At 38.7% G+C, this 13,697-nt stretch overlaps 1 pseudogene; it reads right to left on the reverse strand.

The window, feature by feature from the left end:
- Window positions 1-10,606: 10,606 nt before the first annotated feature.
- Window positions 10,607-13,124, reverse strand: LOC127773352 (uncharacterized; annotated as a pseudogene).
- Window positions 13,125-13,697: the final 573 nt, after the last annotated feature.

The following is a 13,697-nucleotide window of genomic DNA, read 5'->3' on the forward strand; positions in this document are numbered from 1 at the left end:
AATAAACATAAATCAAAAACACATCCTCTTATGGTGACACATATGTTCATACTGGTTTCAGATCCTCAACGCGAGGTAATACCCTAGTCCAGCTGTAGGTAGATTGGATCTGCGTCCAGTGAATATGAGTGAGTCTCTAACCCCTTAGGGTTCATTGCCGGCGCCCCCTTATATAGTGATGGGGGCATTTGCCGGCATGCTCAATATAGTATCCCTTATAATCTGGGTACATACAATCTATATACAGATACAGGATAGGTTTCCTCAATCGCTATCCCTTCCCGTGTATTACAAATGATCGGGTGAGCCTACGTCACTCAGCCCACCCCATGTATTGTAGCCAAAGACGTCCCATAGGGTACTCAGATATAATGTCCCTCACACGTTCCTTTCTCTAAGTCTTTCCTCATTCCTCCCCATCTCATGTGTTCCTTTCCTCCCGTCTCCTCTTTTCCCTCCTCGATAGCAGGCGGCAAGTGCGACAACAGGAGAGGAGTGCGGGAGCGGATGACCTCAGGTGTGGCAGGGCCTCAGCAGCTACAACGGTGGCAGCAGTCAGGGATGGACCCAGGTTTGGCCTAGCCCTAGGGGTAGCTAGGGCTGTCAGTGAGCCGAGCTCGAGTCGAGTATGGTTTGAACTTCGAGCATATAAACAGGCTCGAGCTCGGCCTCGAGCTTTTTCGAGCTTAGATTTTAAATAATCTGTACATATGAGAGTGTGGGAAATCACCATGGTACTGGACTTGCACACGCAGCAGTAGACTTGTACTGGTACTATTATCTTTTTAAAATATGATGTGACTGGTAATATTAAGGGGTCAGGGCCTGCACGCGGCACGCATGCACCCATGCTCGGTTTCTATGTAGCTTTTTATTGGGAGTTGGGAGATGAGTAGTACTCCCTCCGTCCAAATTCGTTGTACTAAGATATATCACATCCAGTACTAGGTTGGTTTTTTATGGGATGGAGGGAGTAGTAGTAGTCGCTGCTGCATGGAAAATTTTAAAAATGTGAGAGACAGTAATGCCAGCTGAAAAAAAAACGTTGGGAATCTAGGCTCGACGAACTATTCGAGCTCGTCTCGTCAAGCTCACGAGCTTGGAGACAGGCTTGAGCTCGGTTCGGATTATTCACGAGTCAAGCTCGAGTCGAGTCGTAGCGAGCCAAGCTCGAGCAGCTCACGAGCCTCGAGCTTTTTTGACAGCTCTAGGGACAGCCCACTGTGTATTGGACTAACGAGCAAATTACATGGTGAATAATATATGTCTCTATATGGGCTTTGAATCCTAGGCTCTGAGCCATGGTCCAGGTGCTCCAGGACCTAGGTCCATCTTTTGACCACGGGAGGCGGGTCCAGCAACACCAGCCTCAAGAGGGGCAGGTCCGCTACCGTCGGAACCCAAGGCCGACGGCGATAGTTGTCGGACGACAACAGCAGCGGACTGTGACAACGGCGGCAACGACTTGGACGAATGAGAGCTTGAGTTCCGGTTTTAGTTTTTTCTTGTGATTTTTTTAAGTGGACAGCTGTGAAAATCATTTTTGCACGCGGTTACACCTCCCGTTTGAGAAAATACCAATTTTCGCAAACACAGCAATATGGCCGCTAGCCGTTTTCAAAAATGTGCTTTGGCCATTAAAAAAAAAGGAACCGTCTATCTGTTTGTCGACAGATTTTTGGGGCAAAATCACCCACATTTTTCCAGCCCTTAGATCTACATCCAATGCATAGAAAAAAAATAACTAGAAACAAACTTTTTACCGTGTGGGCCTTATGGAAACAAAAATAAACAACAATTAGGCTGAAAATCAAGCCCAAAACACAGAGCCCAATAGAAATTAGACACGAAATTATCATTCAAAACTTTTGACACAATACAAATGGTCGGAACCATACAAAAGAAAAAGAAAAAAAATACTCATACTAGTGTAGAAAACAGATTCCACAGTACAAAACTAGGCCATTACTAACTCAGAACTTCATTAACATTTTTCATTGTGGCATGTGTGCACAGAGAGAACAAAATGGAATCTCACAAAAATTGGTAAAGAATTTTACAAGCTCATTCAAGGAGAAAACATCTGTCAGAAATCACTGCAGAGAAGACATGTATCAATCAGTGATATTTGCTCTAATACCTTTAACAACCGATTTGATCAAACGAGCACATCTCATATGTTGAGCTTGAAATGCCACCATGAAACTGAAATCAGATAATCCTGCCAAAATTAACTCTGAATTAAAAATTCATAATAACTATAAAAATGCCCATCTAGCAGGGCATCAGCCTCCCTAGATTCGATATATACATGGTAATAAGGACATTCCACCGTGACAATTTCAGTTACAAGAAAAAATGAAGTTCTAGCTACCAATAATCAGTTACAAGAAAAAATAATAAAAATTACATATGTAACTAAGGTATACTTCCACTGTAACTGGACTGTAAGTGGTGATGAGTTGAACTGTAAGTATGATCTAAATTGTACTAGCGATGGATGGTGTTGCATGAAACACAAGGCAACACAGATAAATAGAAAATAACAGTACAAAACTTGGTCTACATTACTAACTAGCAAAAACAAATATATCAGGCACAGATCTAAGAAGATGAAGATGCCTAGGGTTCCTCAAACTACAAGTCCCTCACTTTTCACACGATTTATTGATAAAACCAATATCAAAAAGTAACATTCTAATTACCAACTCTCAGTTACAGTGAAAGATAATAGAAATTACAGCTGTAAGTGAGGTATATTTCCACTGTAACTGCACTATAAGTGCCATACAAGTCCATCACTTTTCACACAATTCATTGATAAAACCAATATCAAAAAGTAACAATCTAATTACCAACTCTCAGTTACAGTGAAAGATAACAGAAATTACAACTGTAAGTGAGGTATATTTCTACTGTAACTGCACTATAAGTGATGATAAGTTGTACTATAAGTGTGTTTTAAGACTACATGAAACCTAAAATATTGACTTCATCTGATGAACAAAATTCATAACTGAAAATACCATTTGAAAACTTAACTAAATCACCAGATGTAAGAAGTGGGCATCAAATACAGATTTAGATCAACCATTCAAATGCCTCAAGAGATATTTTTTTTCTGGGGTATTTTCCTAGGAGAAAACATCTAAACGTTGCAACAGAAATAAAAAAAACACTAATAAACCATAAAAGGCACAAGTTCTCCTTTTATGTTTGAATGAAAGGAATTAATAGACACATAAGAGTTATGTCCAGGCAACACTTATTATGCAAAAATCAAGCAGAATCTACGCAAAGACAAAGAAAAGAAAGTTAATGTTGGTTGCATACACTAACAGGCAACATAAATGAAGTGGCCTCACACTTGCAATGACGCAAGAAGGCTAGCTAATTTCAGTAAAGACATATAGCTAATTCAAAAATGGATGATGACCGTACACAGCATTGATTGGAAAAAAAAAACCTACAACACAAGGGGAAGCAGTACAAACTCACACATATTCTAACTTTTGCATGCACAACTGACAAAAAGAGTCCCTAGGGTTCCCAAACAAGAAGTGTCCTAGTTTTCACACAAATCAGTAATAAACCAATGTCAATCAATTACAAAATCTAACTACCAATAGTCAGTTACAGTGAGATATAACAGAAATTACAGCTGTAAGTGAGGTATATTTCGACTGTAACTGCACTGTAAGTGGTGATGAGTTGTACTGTAAGTATGTTTTAAGTTAGAACTATTGTAATTTCAGACTGCATGAAACACAAAATATTTAAGTTAGGTAGTCAGATTACAACATGATTTCTAATGCTTTCAATTACATACACCAACCATACTTGTGCTAAATTACGTGCAGGGGCTGATAGAACAAAGGCTCAAGTAACAAGGACAGTTGAAGGTTAGAATATCATGCTTACCTATTATTATGCATCATATGTGATCTTCGTAGATTTTTTTTTTGACCAGGATCTTCGTAAAAAATTTCATCTAGCACAAATTTATATATAAAAAAAATAGTCATGACACATGTAGTAAACAAAAATAATCTAACTACCTACATTCAGTTACAGTGAGAAATAACAAAAGTTACAACTGTAACTACGGTGCATATGGACTGTAACTGGACTATAACTGGAATCATGCTTAACTTTCTCCAAAAATTCAGTACTCATGCAATAGCATCAACAAAAAACAAGTATAAATAGATACTATACTGATTTAACAGAAGCTATAAATTTGATTGTTAGGCTCGACAATTGCCATGCTTTGATAAGACTGGTTAAACTCGACGCTGTGACCAATTATGTTTACCGAACTGTTCACATGTAGCGTGCAGAGGCCAACCTGAGAAGCAAGGGAAAAATTGTAAAATAAAAGAAATGTTGGTCAGTTTTGCAGAGTGCTCAAGACTGACAAACATGCGTTGTGTTGCAGCTAAAAGTAAGTGCTTGGCTTTGCATGGCAGGCACTGGCCTTCATCTGAAAGAATCCGTGCTATGACCAGTGAACAAAGAAGATGGTAGAAATACACACAGGAAAGAAATCAGTATTTAGGGAATTCTGAATCTACTAACAGATGCAAGGAGTTTAACAGATCAGTCAACTAATTTCTGAAAATGAAATGCAACATTCACATAAAGTTGCAGCGATGCTTCCCCTACTCCAGCAGAAACAAAACACAGATAACTACATGACAAAACAGATGAATTTACTCACATGACAAGTCAGCCAATGCAGAAGGGAATGGACCAAACAGGGTGTTGTAGTTGAGCCTCTTGATCAAATTTCACAGCAAAAGAGTTAACTGACTGACAGGCTCCACAAATAATTAACATGGCAACAATATTGGGATGGGTCATTCAGAATAAAGAAGAAAAAAATGCAGCCATGCAGGCTGTTGTTGTTCTGAATAACTCAGGAAAGCACATATTAACTTTTTATTAGAATTATAACAAAAACAGATGTAAAGAGGGCTAGTAAAAAAATGCAACACTAGCAGACAATGCACAGTTAGATGCAACCAAAAAAAAAATTCATTACTCTTCATTTCTGCCATTGCTCACAAAACTCGATTACAACAAACTAGTGTAGACCAATGGATGTTCAAGGACTTAGTCAAAAGACATAAATAACTTCTAATTGCTAAAAAAACTTAATCACTTTTGCTGTATTAATTTTCCAAGAGAAAGTATATGGGTGTGGGGCTAGCAAAATGGCAAGCTTCAGATAAATAGTGTATACAACTATCAACCTTTACCAAGTAAGTACAATATTGCAATGATTCATTCATAATAAAGAATAAAAAATATGCAAGCATGCATGCTGCTGATGTTCTAAATGATGAAGGAAAGTGCATCTGAACTTTACATTAGAACAATAACAGAAGGGAATCACATGGAAATCATACATCATCTTGTTTTGCAAATTGAACACAACCTATATCTTTAATCAACACACAGTTTAGATGTGAGCTTGCTGCAGCCTGCACAGGGTTGCTCAATCAAGTTTGTACTGTAGAAGGGATCTTCATTGGTTCTGTCATATAAGACACAATGAATGGAGCTTTAAAGGTGCTTGCAGCTTAACCAGCTGAAAGATTTAGGTGTATAACTGACACCGCTTTGTTTCATAAAACAAAGAACATGGTAAAAGTTTTTGATATTCTAAGTGGACACATTTACAATTTATTGTTAACAAACACAGAAGGAGACGTGCATGTTAAGAACAGAGGAAAAAAAACAAAATCTCCTCTACAGGACAGAACAAAACAGAGGGGGAAAAAGATGCTAGCAAACCTGTAAATCTGCCAAAAGCATGTCCAATTTATTCCAAAAAATGCAAATCACACACAAAAAAAATCCCCATCTACCAGACACAAATCCGAGCTCAGTGACAAGACAAAAAAAAATCCAGCCATCGTTTCCACCGATGGCTAGTTCGGTGGTTACGATTTAGTCTAATCCCAAATCACACAAAGCAGATATACTTCAAAAAAACAGATCAGACCTAGAAAATTTCAAATAGTGTGTAGCTTTACCTATAAATAAACAGATCAGAGCACTACTCACCTGGAACTTAACAAAATAAAAAATCAACAGCTAGGCAATCTCATCGGCATGACATAGAAATCAATAGATCAGGGGACTAATCAAAACAAGGGCAGGACGGAGGTGCTCCGCGTGTTTAGGTTCCATGACATAGAAATCAACAGATCAGGGGACTAAACCAAAACCTATACCGATTCCAAAATCTAAAACAGTTAAACAAACATCAGATCTGAACATTAAGAGCTACCTGAAGCATCAAAACCTAGCTGGAATAAGATTGAAAAAAAAATCAACTAATGATGCAAACGAATAGGAGACAAGGAGAGAGAAATCAGCATAAAACTCTCCAGCGAGCTGAATCACCATGGCGACCTACTTCTCTCGCGCGCGCGTCAGCAAGCCCTCTCTTTCGCACACGCTGGCAAGCCAGCTCTCTCTCTCCGGAGAAAACAATGAAGAGAAAAGAAAAAAAAGAGTGAAAGAAAGAGAGCGAGAAGAGAGCTGAGAACAAAATGGCTACGGACAGAAAAGCGCGGAGCCCGAAATTTGACAGGGATAACCCACATTTAACTACAGGCGCGGTCTGATTACACATGACGCAGCTGCATCCCTACCCCCGCATGCGCACCAATCGTAGCGCAAATCCTACGGTCAGAAAAACGACAAATATTAAGGGGAGAAATTTGATGACAAATATCTAGCAAAATCGTTAAAAAAACTGTTTATGTTGTAGTAGTGTACCATTGCAACGCATTTGACGCACGAGAGTTTTTTTTTGTTTCTATAATATGTAAAAGATAAAGATTAAGAGTTGAAACGGCCACTTCATTTTGTTTCGATTCTACCACCGTCTAACTAAACCAAACAATTTTTGGCCAAATTAAAATATATACTCCCTACAGGTTAAAAATAATTGTTGTTTTTAACAAGCACCCGATCTAAAAAAACAAACAACTTTCATCACTGTTTCATTTCTAGTACAATATATAGAGAATTATCAACAAATATATTGTTTGTTTTATTTTATTTGGTACTTTATTCATACCATTACAACTTCCACGGTTTTTAAATATACCATTATTATTTATATATTTGGAGTCATATCATTACAATCTTATATGAATTGGAGATATGCCACTACGTACCTCTTTAATGGATCTTCTGAATTCTTTGGATCAAACTAACCTTATCTTATTCCTCCATCCCCTCCTCTCTATTCATCCTCACTTCACCCGGGCCGGCCCATATCCAACGGGCTTGACCAACTACTGCCAGGACCTGCTGCCTGAGCGTCTCTCGCCGCTAGAGCTTCGCCGTCCACTGTCCGTCGCCGCGCCCCGCGCCCAGCGCCCAGCGCCCAGCTCCGCTGTCAGTGGCACGACCACCCCGTCGCTATGGGCCATGGCTAGACTTGCTGCTTTGAGGAGGATTCGTGTGGGGAGAAGATTTTTTTTTTTTTTGCCGGGTCGGCCCAAAGATTCGGCCGACCAATTTCATTTAAGATTGGGGGAAAGGTTTGTTACATAAACTAGCTTACAATGACAGCAGGCTGTCAAGACGGGCAGGAGGCTAGGCCTCTAACCCAGTAAGCAAAGGAAAAGAGGAAAACGCCCTAAGACACATCGATTGCAGGTTGGCGGTGCTGTTACAATCTTTGAAAACTGCTGCTGTCTTCCAAACCATAATTTCTTCCTTAATATCTTCTACAAGCTGATCAGGGGAACGCATCTTCTGGTCAAAGATCCGCGCATTGCGTTCTTTCCAAATCAGCCAACAGGTTAACATAAAAACCGAATCGAAGATCTTCCTGTAGCCCGTCCGAAAACATCGCCTTGCCTCAATCCACCAGTCTGTAATGTTGCAGTCGATCTGTCCAGGAAGCGGGAAATCTATATTGATCCAAGCACGCATCAATCGCCATACCCTGTTGGTGAAATTGCAGGAAACAAATAGATGATGGCAATCCTCATGCTCACGCCCGAAGAGATGACAGCAGTCCTCGTGCGGCCATCCCCTCTTTGCAAGGTTGTCAGCCGTCACCGTCAGACATCTTCCCTTAGCAACCAGCCATAGGAAGGCCGAGTTTAGTTCCAAACTTTTTCTTCAAACTTCCAACTTTTCCATCACATTAAAACTTTTCTACACAAACAAACTTCTAACTTTTCCGTCACATCGTTCCAATTTCAACTAAACTTCCAATTTTAGCGTGAACTAAACACACCCGAAGAAACAAATTCTTGATGGTGCGCCAGCTTGCCAAATGAGCTCTCCACAGGGACGGGATTCTCTTGCCATGAAAAAGAGGTCATAAGCTGAGGAGACAGAGAAGTTGCCGTCAGAAGAAGCCTTCCATCTGATCGTGTCAGGTTCCTGGCTGAGGTTGAACAACTGCAGTTCATCCCAGAGTTGAAAAAACTGCACCATGGCGACATTTGAAAGAGAGCCCCGCAGGTCTCTCACCCACCTATGATTACTCAGTGCTTGAGCGACAGTTAGTTTTGATCTGGGGGAGAAGAACCGGGGAGAGGATGAAGATAGGGGCATTTTGATCCAAAACATTTAGAAAATACATTGAAGAGATAAATAGTGGCAAATATCAAAATACAGTGAAATTTCCATGGCATAGTTCTAAATACGTAAATAGTAATGGTATATTTTAAAACTGTGAAAATTGTAATGGCATGGATCCAATTATTCATATGGGGATCATGTTTATTCATTTTAGAAGTTATTCATAATCAAAAGTTTTTAGTTTTTGGTGAGAGATATTGCCCACACTATGCATTCAATTAAGTGATTATGGTGCTAAACTGCTAGTCGCGCCTTAATAATCCTTAATCACAAAATTACAACAGGATAATGTTTTCATCCGATGGGGCTACAGGTAGTCAAGCGTGCCAAAAGAAAAGGTCGAACGTGACAGTGAGCTTGTTATATGTGCCAGACATAAATACTAAGCAGCCGGCCTGTTCAGGAGAGCACCGTGAAACATGTCACAGCACAACACAATCATGGCTACGATGCTTAGTACATGGCACAACAAAAGTCATAGCCCCAACCACTGAACTGGCAGCATCCTTGAATAAAAGATTCACCAATTAACTATAAACTTGAGGCTGCCGGGGATAATTATATATGAAATTTTCCCAAGCACCTGCACACACAAGATCAGATGGAATCATTTTAGTCTAGGAGAACAATTAAGGATTTACATATGTATTGGCTGAGAACAAAAACTCCTAGCTCGACATGCTATCCCTAATTATTTGAAATGCAAGTTTCTACCGAGGTAGCATCTATATTTGTTTACTAATTAGAAGCGGCATAACAGAATTAGTTTTCTCTTCTATATATGCTGATTGTGTTTGGCATTTTCTGGAACTTTAAGAAAATCAAAACAGACGGCATACCTTTTCTACTCATGCATTCCTTAACACCTTGATAAGCGTCAATGCAGCACTAGCGAATAATCTTCTTGGTTGATAAATACTCAAGTGTGGAATCCTTCCAAACAAACCAAGATTATGGTTTGGAGTTGCAGAAGATGCTTCCTCTCTTAACTTACGCCGATGATTGTTGATCTGGCAGAGATGCTTGTCCTGATCCTCTAATCTATGGCTTGGTAAATTCTTCGCAGGACACCATGGGACCGACAGTACTGTTCTCCAAAATGGAAGATAACTTAGGAGTTTGCATCTGTCCTCCCATCCATGGGGTGGTTTCTTCTTTCTCATAGCCTGTCTCATAAGGCAATAAGGATTTAATTACTTCAAACTTGAAAAATAGATTAATATGATTTTTAAATCAACTTTCTAAGATTTTTTCTTTTTGAAAACAAAACACACCGCTTAACAGTTTGGGAAGCCGCACGGGAAAAATGAGGATGTTTTGATATCTTTCTCTTGCTGCGGAAAGCAGCATTATGCATCAGGAGGACTATAGAACCTCCCCAACCTTTTCGCTTCATCGAAGGAATCTATAAGCCAGCAGCATGAACTTGAGATGGTAGTACGATACATGATGTTTTGCATCAGTGATGGATAATTAATGTGATACTACTTAAGGTACTTGTGTTATTGTTTATGTTGGATCAAAAGTTGCTAAATTGTAGTAGTTGAGTAGCATACTTCAGCAACATGTTAGGCTGCTGAAAAAGTAAACGGCATGGCAGAAACATAGCAACTGGAACTGTGAAACATGCTTTTACATTCTTTTTCTTAGAAGTTTATCTTAAAGCATTTAGTAGTGAATTTCAAAATTGTGAAAATTACTATCATAATATCATAAACTTATTACATTTTATAACCTTATTCTAATACGAAATTGATGGTCGGAATTTCAAATGTTTAAATCTTGTCCTGAGCTTCAAATATTTATGACCGGAGGGAGTACATTCTATGGTGATATCATAATGCCTTATAAAATTTCAGATGCCTGCATCTAATATAAAGAATTAAATGTATCAAACAGGGATGTGCATAGAAAAATTAAGGCTGCTGTCGCAGTGCCCTTGCAAAAATTCAAGACGAAACAAGAGGAATGTAAAATTAAAACTCTACATGAAACAAGAACCAACAGAGGTCGGAATGTAAGAATTATGCCTCACCTTTTTCTTTACAGCAAGCAGATAAGGCACATCTGTAGTTGCCTTGCTTGCAACCGAGCTCCCTGTTTTCCATGATAAATTAAATAGGTTCATTTTCTGAGTTTATGAAAGAATGAATTGGGACATCACAGAAAAGACCCACACCCACCAGATTTGTCAGGTACCTCCTTGTTGGGCATCGGTAATGTGTAAGGGCAGCTTGAACAAAAAAAATTAAATGAATCCCAAATCAAAAATGCCTCTGCATACAAAGATATAATCATTGAAGAAAGTCAAAGGGAATGTAAAAGAATACATGTTTCCAACGTCAATGCCTTCTCCAGTGGGACAGAAATCAAAACCCTTTAGGATCAATGAAACATGTTCAAGGACCTCTGTATGTGGCACCTGCATGGCATTTTCCAACTTTTACATAAAAACAAAAGGGAGAAGAGAGGTTCAAAGAAAGAAAAGCAATATATAAACAGCAAATAAAATGAATTAGTTGAAACTGCAGATGCCCCAAGAGAGGATAACATCTGCAATACACAAAAAGCATGGTACCTCATAGTGCTCTCGAATGTATGCATCAAGTGCTTCACCGGCTCGGAAGATTATATTAACAAGCAACGATGAAGACAACAAAAGTTTAAGCTTAGCTTGTCCATTCTGATGCATCTGCCATTCTAAGGCCATAGAGTGATGGATACGAGCAAAGATAGTAGCAAAACCATCTAGCTTATTACCACCAACTTTTCTGCAGGATGATCCAGAGCGGATATGATCTTGAGCTGCCAGGAGCAGAACTGCAGAATGGATAAGTTTTCCATCTTTCATGTAATTCCAGACCTCATCGACTAGATTGTTTGTGTGTTTTGCAAGTTCTCTAGTAGTATCCAAGAAGATCTTCTGCAAAAACCACCAATGAAATACAAAATACAGGTGCAGGTTAGCATTCAGCTTTATCACCACATTTACCTAAAATATCATACTTTGAGAATTAAGATTTACTGAGAGCAACTTGAAAGTGTTTTCTTCTTTTCTATTAAATAAACTCAACCTAAAAATGGTCCAGACACAAATGCTCACTACAATACTAACGAATTGCTCACTATTATGTAGAAATATAAGATAATACCAGATATTAAGTACTATCAGTTTTTTTTACATATTGATCGCAACAACTTCTTACTTACTTATGCTTCAAAAGATACTTCCCTCCGAACAAGGCATATTTTGTTTTGTTAGAACAAGGGTTGAACCAACAATTACTTCATTAGAATATATTTTTTGCAACACAAAGTTGATGTTATTAGACTCATATTCAAAAGTACTTTCTTATGATTATGCTTTTGTGTGACATAAATGATATATTAGTAATAAAGCAATAGTTGGTCAAAGCTTTGTTCTAACAAGAAAAAAAATATGCCTTATATTTTTATATGGAGGGAGTAGTAGTTAGTAATTAAGGGAGAGATGCTAGGCAAACCATCTCAGGTAGGCACAGAAGATGGATAGCTTTGTAGATATCTTCCTGGCTGTAATCTGGATGCTCCTGATTAGGAAACAGATTTTCTCCAAATACTTACGCAAGCAAGTGTTTTCAACTGCAACATGTAGTGGGAGTAGGCCCTCTTTGACATTCTTGCCAGACGTGCGTAGATTAGCCAATGCACCATGGCATATGAGCAACTTGATCATGTCAACAGAGAAACTTTCAGCAGCTTCATGAAGGGGAAAATAACCATATTGGTTCATGCAGTTAGGATTAGCTCGGAACCCTCCGAACTCAGGAGCCTGGCCCTCCAAGATAACTTTGGCACATCGCATGGCATTTTTTATGATGACGCAGTTCAAGGTTTCAGGAGTGATGATAAAGCCAGAAATCAGCCTATGCATGCGCTTGACGAATAAGCGGAGGAAACAGCAGCGGCTATCCTTTTCCAAGATGGGCTCCAGGAGACGATAAGTCATGCCATAGAACTCAATATTTTTTGCCTGGATTAATTGCCAATTGAAAAGGGAGGTGAAAGACAATCAATTGTCCCATCAATAAAGCAAAAGAAAGCATAAAATCCTGCTACAATGCATCTTAATGTTAGTAAATATTGCAGGACCTTAGGGGTGTAGTCGGCGTTGATTACACATGTTGATCGATAGGAAGCAAGATACGCCATCCTTTTCATCTTCCACTGATATTATGGAGATAATTTGTCAAAATCCACTATCAAGGTAAGAAAGGAGTGAAGGAATTAATATAGCATAGAGATAGTTACTGTACATCCTCGATGAAACAGATAGCTCCATTAAGACCAAGATTTGGTGGAATTTCTGGTGGCCATAAAGGAAAATAAGGATTCCATGGATCCAGCACGGTCTTTGTTGTTACATCTACAACTTGGCCATTATCTTCATGTAAATCAGTTTTCATTCCACCATTTTTCTTTGTCTTCTTTGGTTTTGAGTTGGCCGGGAGGTCCAGCCTCATATTTGCTTAGTCTTTATTATCTGAAGTAATAAAGGCAAAGAAGAAATCAAGTCGTTTTTAGAGGAAAATGTGTGCTCTACACTCGACAATATGAAGATGGAAATGCGACAATGAATAGCAAGACTAAATAATAATACTCCCTCCGTTTCAAAATGTTTGACACCGTTGACTTTTTAGTACGTGTTTGACCATTCGTCTTATTCAAAAAACTTAAGTAATCATTTATTCTTTTCATATATTTTGATTCATTATTAAATATACTTTCATGTACACATATAGTTTTACATATTTCACAAAATTTTTTAATAAGATGAACGGTCAAACATGTGCTAAAAAGTCAACGGTGTCAAACATTTTGAAACGGAGGGAGTAATTTGTAAACTATAAATAATAAGACGGTGGTACTTCAAGGTGCAGCAAATTAAAATAGTATGTGCGCCAAGGAACGACAGAATATACGATAATTGCGAGCTGATTACTAGAACAATTCAGGGTCTCATCAACAAGCTAAGGAAAGGAAAAGTAACAGATGAAAATCGAAATACAACCTGAGTTTTTAGGGCCCCTGTGAAA

Source organism: Oryza glaberrima, chromosome 5 (assembly GCF_000147395.1).
Source record: "Oryza glaberrima chromosome 5, OglaRS2, whole genome shotgun sequence".
Classification (NCBI taxonomy): Eukaryota; Viridiplantae; Streptophyta; class Magnoliopsida; order Poales; family Poaceae; genus Oryza; species Oryza glaberrima.